This window comes from Gorilla gorilla, chromosome 15 (assembly GCF_029281585.2).
Source record: "Gorilla gorilla gorilla isolate KB3781 chromosome 15, NHGRI_mGorGor1-v2.1_pri, whole genome shotgun sequence".
Lineage (NCBI taxonomy): Eukaryota > Metazoa > Chordata > Mammalia > Primates > Hominidae > Gorilla > Gorilla gorilla.
This window is the reverse complement of record NC_073239.2, coordinates 91,259,512-91,268,285: the sequence shown is the minus strand read 5'-3', so window position 1 is coordinate 91,268,285 and position 8,774 is coordinate 91,259,512.

Here is an 8,774-nt window from a genome sequence, read left to right as displayed (position 1 = left end):
CACTACTACATAGGAGGCTGAGGCAGGAGGACCGTTTGAGCCTGGGAGATCGAGGCTGCAGTGAGCCATGACCACATTACTGTACTCCTGCCTAGGTGACAGTGAGACCCTGTCAAAAAAAAAAAAAAAAAGAGAGAGAGATTATTTTTAAAAAAGGAGGAAGAGAAGGAGGCATGGTGGCTGAGGAGTCTCACCTGGCCCTGCCTGCGCTGTGGTACCACCCATCACAGCCTGGCTGGGGCCCCGGAAAGGGCACTGGGCAGCATGCACCCTGGTCCAGGCCCTGCTTGGGCTGGGCAGGCAGCCTCATGGTCCACAATTCTCACCTCCTTGCCAGCCCTCTGAAATGCTGTTCCAGGCTTTGAGAAGGGGAAAGAGAAGCCAAACAATTTTCTATCTTTTTTTTTGCTGGTGGGGGGATGGAGTTTCACTCTTGTTGCCGAGGCTGGAGTGCAATGGTGCGATCTCGGCTCACTACAACCTCTGGCTCCCAGGTTCACGTGATTCTCCTGCCTCAGCCTCCCGAGTATCTGGGATTACAGGCACATGCCACCACACCCAGCTAATTTTGTATTTTTAGTAGAGATGGGATTTCACCATGTTGGTCAGGCTGGTCTGGAACTCCTGACCTCAGGTGATCCGCCTGCCTCGGCCTCCCAAAGTGCTGGGATTACAGGTGTGAGCCACAGTGCCTGGCCACAATTTTCTATTTTCAACCCTGGACCTGCCCCTCTCCTTTTCACCCCATCCCTACCCTCAGCTGCAAATTCAGGCTCTGTAGGAGAAAATGGAATAAGAAACGAAGCCCTTGGGGCCTCCCTCATGCAGCCCCTAGAAAGGATCCATCCTGTGGAGCCCAGGCTTGTCCTGATCAGTCCCTGGAGCACAGAAACCCACCCACCCCCTTCCAGCTGAGGGCCACCTCTGGCATGCCTGGGGCACTTGAGGCCTCCTGCTTCCCAGTTTTGCCTGCGTCTGGCTGCCTGAGGCCCCTGGGAGGCATAGGGGCTTCAGCTACTCCCCTTCAGGCTGGTTCCTCAGGCTGGCAGAGACAGGCTGGGGGCAGGGAGTGTCCCCTGGGTAAAGGTGCCCGTGACGAGCTGCAATGCCAGCACATCTATGCAAATATTACCAATTATTTTCCTCACTATAAACACCCAGCAGGAAGACAGAGAAGCAACCAACCCAAACTGTTCAAAATAGAAACTGAAATTGCTGCACAGGGAAGTCGGAGCGGCCAGCAGAGTGGGGGCCCTGCACCAAGAACCCAGCCCCGGTTCCCGCAGCTGCCCTGATGCTGGACCTGCTCTGGCCGACCCCACCCTCCAACCCCATCTCAACTTTCTCCCCTACAGGCCAGGCTGGAATGGGATGGAAAAGGGCCTCACCTAGGGGACGTGGGATATAAGGGAGGGTGGCCAAATGGGCCCTGTGTGGGGGTGGGCAGATGGCAGAGGGGGCAGCCACAGAGGAGCCAGGAACTGAGGCCACCTGGCCTGTGGTCCAGGACAGCTGCTGGGCAAGTGGAGCCACGGGGGCTGTGGGCAAAGGAGTGGGAGGAGAGCCTCCCTTCACTGTTCCCCAGCCCCAGGGAAGAAGGGGTGTCCTAAGGGTGGCAGGCCAGGGGTCCTGGGGGCTGGACCCAGGGGCAACAGTGACCTGGCCCCACTCCGAGTGACAAGAATTTTTCCGATGGTGGGAAGGACTAGAAACCCACTCCCAGAACCCCGGCAGCCTTCTCCATCTCTCCCTCCCGATGAACAGGGCGGATAGACAGCAGGTCCGTGGACATAGCTGCAGGGATTGTCAGAACAGTGAAAATACTTCCACAGCAGTTGATAAACAGGCCAAGCCCTAAACCCTCCCAGTGTTTCCCTCTCCTGCCTCCCTGGCCCCTCCCCAGAACTCCAGACTTCTCTGCTTCAGGAACTGAAGTGCTAACAGCTGACACAGGGCCCCGCCCCCTCCCAAATGCGTCTGTCCATGCCTGACTGCCCTGGTGGCTAAACGGCTCTGATGTTGCCCCTGGGCACATGCACCACTCATCAGTGTGCCCCTGCACCCTGCTGCTTCCCAGAGACAGACTCAGCACAGTCCCTGAGCCCCACTCAGAAGGTGGGGCAGGGGTCAGTGGCCAAAGGTGTGAGTCCTGGAACGCTGCAGCAGGAAGCAACCCGGGAGGTGATCCAGTCACAATCCCTCATGCTACAGATGAGACAACAGAGACCCAGAAAGGGTTGCCAGTTGCCCAGTGTCACACAGCAAGTCACAAGCCAAGCCCAGGCCTTGCCTCACAGGCCCTGGAGTTGCTGAGCTAGGCTGGTGATGTCTGCTTGCCTTGGAAACAGAAAACCCAGGGACAACTGCCGCTGCTGCCCAATGAATATTAACAAACTTGCTTCTCTCAGCCTTCCTTCCCCGGCTGTTTCCGGCTTCAAAGGCTTCCCCGGCTGGCCCCTCCCTGGGGCTGACACCTTGGACCTTCTATTTTTGGTGGCTTGGTAGGGGTGGGGCAGGAGAGCGACAGCCTTGCTTTTGCCTGCCCTGAGCTCATGGCAGCCCCCGGGTGCTCTCTCATCCTCTCTGCCATGGGGGGAGGCGCTACTCTGGGCGGAGGAGTCCCCACGGGGAGACTCAGATGTTCTGAACAAAAATAAAAGGTGCTCGTGTGGCCCATCTGCATTTCCAAATACTTCCAGCCCACATCCCTTGAACTGCTTTTACCTCTCTCCCACTAAAGAGCCAGGCAGGTTTCAAAGCCAGTTCTAGCTCCTCCAGGAAATGACAGAGAAAGAAACTCCCAGGGGGCAGGATCCCTCAGAGGCAGCCAGAAGGGGACAAAGGGGACAGTGAGTGTGCTTGCACCAGTGGGCAGGGCTGGGGTGAGGCAGCAGGGCCAGGCTACGTTGACAGAGCACCCTGGGTGCACAAAGGACCTTCACACCACTCTCTCTACCACTGAGGCTGGTGTTCTTGTCCCCATTTCACAGACTGGAAGACTGAGGACCTCGAGGCCTTTCCCAGTTCCACAGATCAGTGAATGGTGTCTCGGCCTCTGGGAGCCTGCTGTGGCTCCACCCTCACCCACTGCCTCCCTCCCTGAAGCCAACTCCTGGCCATTTTCCCTCATTAACCTCCGCCAGCCCTGTCCCTAACACTTGCGCTCAGAGCTGGCTGGCCCAGAGCACAGCCCAGTGGTTAACAGCAGAGAAGAGGGGAGCCCACCACCCAGTTCAAATCCCATCCCCAGCCTCTGTGCAACTTCGGGTAAGATGTTGCTTGGTGTTTTCTCATCTGGAAAACGGGGATCGTGACGGTGACTGACCCCATTAAGATGACTGTGAATATTACATGAATTAACACTTGTATGGCTCCCGCAACATTGTCTCGTAAGTGCTATATGGAATTTCTTTAAAATTATCTCCAGCTGACCACCATTTAAATGGCTTCCCTGCCAGAAGTGTGTCACCTCCCTCAGCCCCATCCCTTCCATAGCCAGAGATAATAGCCAAAGTCCTGATAGCTCCGGCCCCTGCTGGTCTCTGGGCAGATCTCGGCTGGCAGCAAGCTGAAGGCAGGGCCTGTTTCCCGTCTCGCTGCCTTTGTTTAGGCTGCTCCCCCTGCCTGTAATTCTGTTATCTGCCTCCACACCCTGAAATTCTTTTCCTCCAAACTGATAAAAATAATTTTCCAAGACATGTCTCAAGAAAACCTCATTTTCTCGGCAGCTGTTTCTGTCAACTCACCCCAGCCCCAACACCAGGTAGAACTAGCCACCCTCTTTCGTGAACCACCACTACACCTGTTCATATCGACATGACGGCCACATCTACACATCTGCTTTTCTGAGGGTGGAGCTCGTGTTTGCTCAGGGCATCCCAGGTCTGACGTGGGGACTGCCTTCCACAGACACTCGACCCTTGTTCACTGTTAACATCACTGGGAAAGAAGTGACTTGCCTCCAGGCTGGAGGGAGTTGGGGCAAGGTTCTTTCCACTTTAATTTCCTCTTCAATGGGAAAATCATCCACATCTTGGGGTAGATGGGAGCAGGGAGGAAGTCTCTAGGTGGCAAGGACTTTACAATTCCGAGGACGATCAAAGAGACCAGAAAGAGCAGTATGAGCCCGTGGGGTGCCCAGCCTGGTGGTATCTGCAAAGGGACACAGCACAGAACTTTACCCACCTCCTCCCCCCTTTCATCAGGGATGCCATAAAGACCACCCTTCTGGTGCTGCAAGGTCTGTGCTCTGTAGCAAGAATAAACAAGGGGAACAAAGAAGCCAGAGCAGCTGCTCACCGCTCTCCTCCTCTGGTCTCCCCCAGGCTGTGGGCTGAGGATAGAGAAGAGGTTCTTCCTTGGTTTCCTCTGCACCCAACTTAGCCCCTGGGTCACCCCCAACCCCCATTGTCCAAAGGAGCCTACAAGTCTGGGTACCACTGGCCTGTCCACAGTCACCTCTGAAGACCAAGGCCAGAAACAAGAGCACTTTCCCATCCTTCACCAAGTCCTGTGACTCTACCACTCCCCCATCTCCCTGACTCTATTTCCTGCCATCTCTATCTCCAAGCCCTAGTCCAAGCCCCCATCAGCTCTTACTCAGACTCCTGCAAAACCTCCTAAATGACCTATCACATGATGCAACATGGATGAACTTTAAGGAGATCAGGCTAAGTGAAATAAGCCAGTCTCCAAAGAACAAATACTGGATGATTCCATTTATGTGAGGTACCTCGAGTAGTCACATTCCTAGAAAGAGAAAGAAGAATGGTGATTGCCAGCAGCTGGGGGAGGGAAAAACTGGGATTTGTTTAATGGGCATAGAGTTTCAGCTTTGCAAATTGAGAAAGTTCTAGAGATCTGTTGCAAAACAACATGCATGTACTTAATTGTACTGAACCGTACACTTAAAATGGGTAAGATGGTAAATTTTACGCTATGTGTTTGTTTTGTTTTGTTTTGAGACAGAATCTTGCTCTGTCTCCCAGGCTGGAGTACAGTGGCACAATCTCTGCTCACTGCAACCTCTGCCTCCCAGATTCAAGTGATTCTCATGCATCAGCCTCCCAAGTAGCTAGGACTAAAGGCGCATGCCACCACACTCAGCTAATTTTTGTATTTTCAGTAGAGACGGGGTTTCGCCATGTTGGCCAGGCTGGTCTCGAATTCCCGACCTCAAGTGATCCCCCCACCTCGGCCTCCCAAAATCCTGAAGTGCTGGAATTACAGGCGTGAGCCACCACACCTGGCAAGAAATTTTAAACATAGTTTATCTGTTTCCTTGTAAGTACCTTAGAGCAAGCTTGTCCAACCTATAGCCTACACAGCCCAGGACAGCTTTGAATGCTGCCCAACACAAATTCGTAAACTTTCTTGAAACATTATGAAGTGTGTGTGTGTGTGTGTGTGTGTGCACGCACGTGTGTTTAGCTCATCAGCTATCGTTATTATTAGTGTATTTCATGTGTGGCCTAAGGCAATTCTTCTTCTAGTGTGGCCCAGGGAAGCCAAAAGATCGGACGCCCCTGCCTTAGAGTAGGGGAGCGCTGTAATTGACACATCTCTTATTTGAGAAGTAGTGTCTGTTGCCCTTATCAGGTTTAATTACAAAATTTGATCATGATCATATTGTAGCCTCTCAAAGTGCTCTAGAAATTGTCAGTGGTATACATGAAGCGGCAGTGGTGTCTGGTGCACTCTGAAATGCTATCAAAGTTGTACATATTTCCAAACATTTTTAAAATGAAAAGGCACTCTTGTGTTCTCATTCTGTGCACTTTGCTATTGAAGTGACAAGGCATTTAAAGATGTTTCTGGCTTTTTTTCTGTTAATAAGGTGGTGTTAACTATCTGGTTATTGACTAGAAATCCTGAGTTATCAATTGTATATATGTACGGTTTGTAAAAAGAACAAAACAACCAAGGCAGACTCTTGACGGCTCCTTGCTTGGCATTGAGGCTCTGGGGGAAGATGCCTTTTGGAGGGGCTGTAGCTCAGGGCGTGCACTGTGAGTCTGGACCTGTTGACTCTGCAGGGCTTCCATTTAGCTTCAGGTTGTCTTGTTTCTGCATATAGTGACGGAGCATTCTGCTGCCATTCTTAGCTGTGGACAAAGAGGGTCAGCTGGCATGAGAAGTGTTTGGGGGGTTTTGTTTGTTTGTTTTAGTTAAGTGTGGTAGTTTTTAAACTTTTTTTTTTTTTTTGAGACAGGGTCTCACTCTGTTACCTAGGCTGGAGTGCAGTGGCGTGACCTCGACTCACTGCAGCTTTAACCCTCTGGGCTCAGGTGATCCTCCCACCTCAGCCTCCTGAGTAGCTGGGACTACAGGCACCTGCCACCATGCCAGGCTAATTTTTGTATTTTTTTTTGTAGAGACAGGGTTTTGTCATGTTGCCCAGGCTGGTCTCGAACACCTGGGCTCAAGTGATCCACCCACTTTGCCCACCTCGGCCTCTCAAAGTGCTGGGATTATAGGCATGAGCCACCACGCCCAGCAGAACACTGTTTTTAAACAAACTGTAGAACTCCTCATTATCAGCAAAGCAGGAGACATCACATCAATGAAAGTTCAAGAACCGTCTGTATTTAAATGCGATTTGTAATGTTCTGTTATTTTTTGTATGTTGAGAATGCTGAAATGTGTTTGAAGTTAAACAAATGTATTACATGTTTTAAATATTCTAATACTATTATAAATCTGCCCAGTCTCTTTTCGAGGATGATTTTAATGCGGGGAGGAAAAAATAGCAACCCTCTGAAATGTTCTCCCTGCCTCCTCCCCGGCCTCTTTTTAGCTAAATTGAATTTTCCTGAAGGCAAATTTGGTCGAGTCATCCTCCCTTGATTAAAGCTTTCAAAGGACATCTATTTCTCTTAGATAAAAAACCAAACTAACCTGCTTATCAGCCCCTGCCACTTCACACCACACCCCAAGCTCTCTGCACCCCACCATGTCTGCCTTCCTTCAGCCCTTCACACTTGCAGGGTCTTTGCATATGCAACTTCTTCTGCCTGAAATACTTTTCCTTTCCTTCTTGGACTAATTAGCTCCTATTCATCCTTCCTGCCTTGGTTCTAAAGGCACTTCCTCTGGGAAGCCGTCTTCTCCCCAGCCTGGCCAGGTCTACCCCCATGATTGAACATCTTTGAGCCCCATGTTCTCCTTCTTCAAAGCCCAGGTTCCAGCTGTAATTGTGCGTTTATTTCTCTGAGTATCAGACTAATGTCTGTCTTCTCACATTATAACTCCTGTGCCCAGGTAGGTGACAGCTTAAGCAAACAAAAACAAAAGGACTGTCAAAGACTCGTAAAATCAACTACATAAATTGAAGCATCATAATAAAAAGATATATTTACTCTGTGCCAAACCTTGTTCTAAGCACTTTACAAATATTACTCAGTGAACCCTTGGAATATCCCTAGGAGGCTGGTTCTATTCAGATGCCTGCTTTAGGGATAAGGAAACTGAGGTCCAGAAAGGTAAAGTAACTTGCCCTTTGTCACATAGTGAATAGGTGGAAGTTGGAATCTAAACCCAGTTAGCAAGGGCAATTTGAGTGCAGGTCATCCTCCTCCACAGTTCAGGCACCTTGGTCATGACCCCATCCCAACCCTCAAGCCTGATGCCACTGATCTGTTTCTCTCTGCCCTCCTCACTTCCCCCATTGCCTCTTTCCTCTTCCCTTCCCTAAATGACACTGGGCAGGGTGAGGGTCATGGAGAGAGGAACGTGTGTTTTAAGGAATAGCTGCTCCCTGCAACCTAAAGAAGGCCGGCAAAACTGCCTAGCACTCGTGAAGCCAGCCAGTGGATGGTGATGACCAGAAATAGCCTTTGGTCTTCTACGAAGAGGACAGAGCCATAGGAACCCACAGCCCATAGGGACCCAGAACAGACACCTAGAGAGGGAGCAGGGATCCTGGGAAACAGGACCACCAGGACCTGGGGAGGGGGTTGGTCCCTGCTTTGGGGATGACAGCCAGTGTCCAGCCAGAGACGTGTGTCAGTGGCATGAGTGCAGGTCCTGGCTGCCATACCCTTCCCACTGTGCAGCCCCCTGCCCAGGAGACAGGCCATTTGCCACCCTGCCCATGCAGGGGAACTGCGTGTTGCTCAGGATAGCTGGAGGGATGTGCTGGAGCCAGAGGTTTCCTGTGGATAGCTGCCTGCTTACGTTGGATAAACCACGAGCAGGCAATGAAAGGAGACTTCAGAGTTTTAGACTTGGATTCTAAAGTGCCACCATATGCCAGCTACTGTGCTTATTCTTTTTTGAATTAGCCCACATTTTATAGACCATAAAACTGAGGCTCGCAGAGGTAAGTTAAATTGCCCAACTGGCAAGGAAGTGGGGCACCTTAGAATTCATTACGAGGTCTTCAGTCTCCAGATTAACCCTCTGCTCCTCAAACCCCATCTTCCAGTAAGGAAGAGTCTGAAAATGGCAGAAAAACTCAGGTGCAGGGACCAGCTTCCACTCCTACCTGAAATAATTCTTCACTTTCTTCTTTACCTCAACCTGGGCAGGAGCTGTGTCTGGTTATGTGAGCAGGGAAACATCTCATTACTCACCAGCCCTGTGCCCAACACAGCTGGCCCCCTTAACTCAAAGCCCCCTCCAGTCCCCCTACAGGCTCCAAATCCCCTCTTTTCACACTCCCACAGCCTGCAGGTAGAGGGGTGATGAGCAGCCTTCTCCAGCTGCACCATCTCCCAGGGGCGGGATGTGGAGGATTCCACACTCCAAGAAGCCAATTAAGGATCCTCATCCTG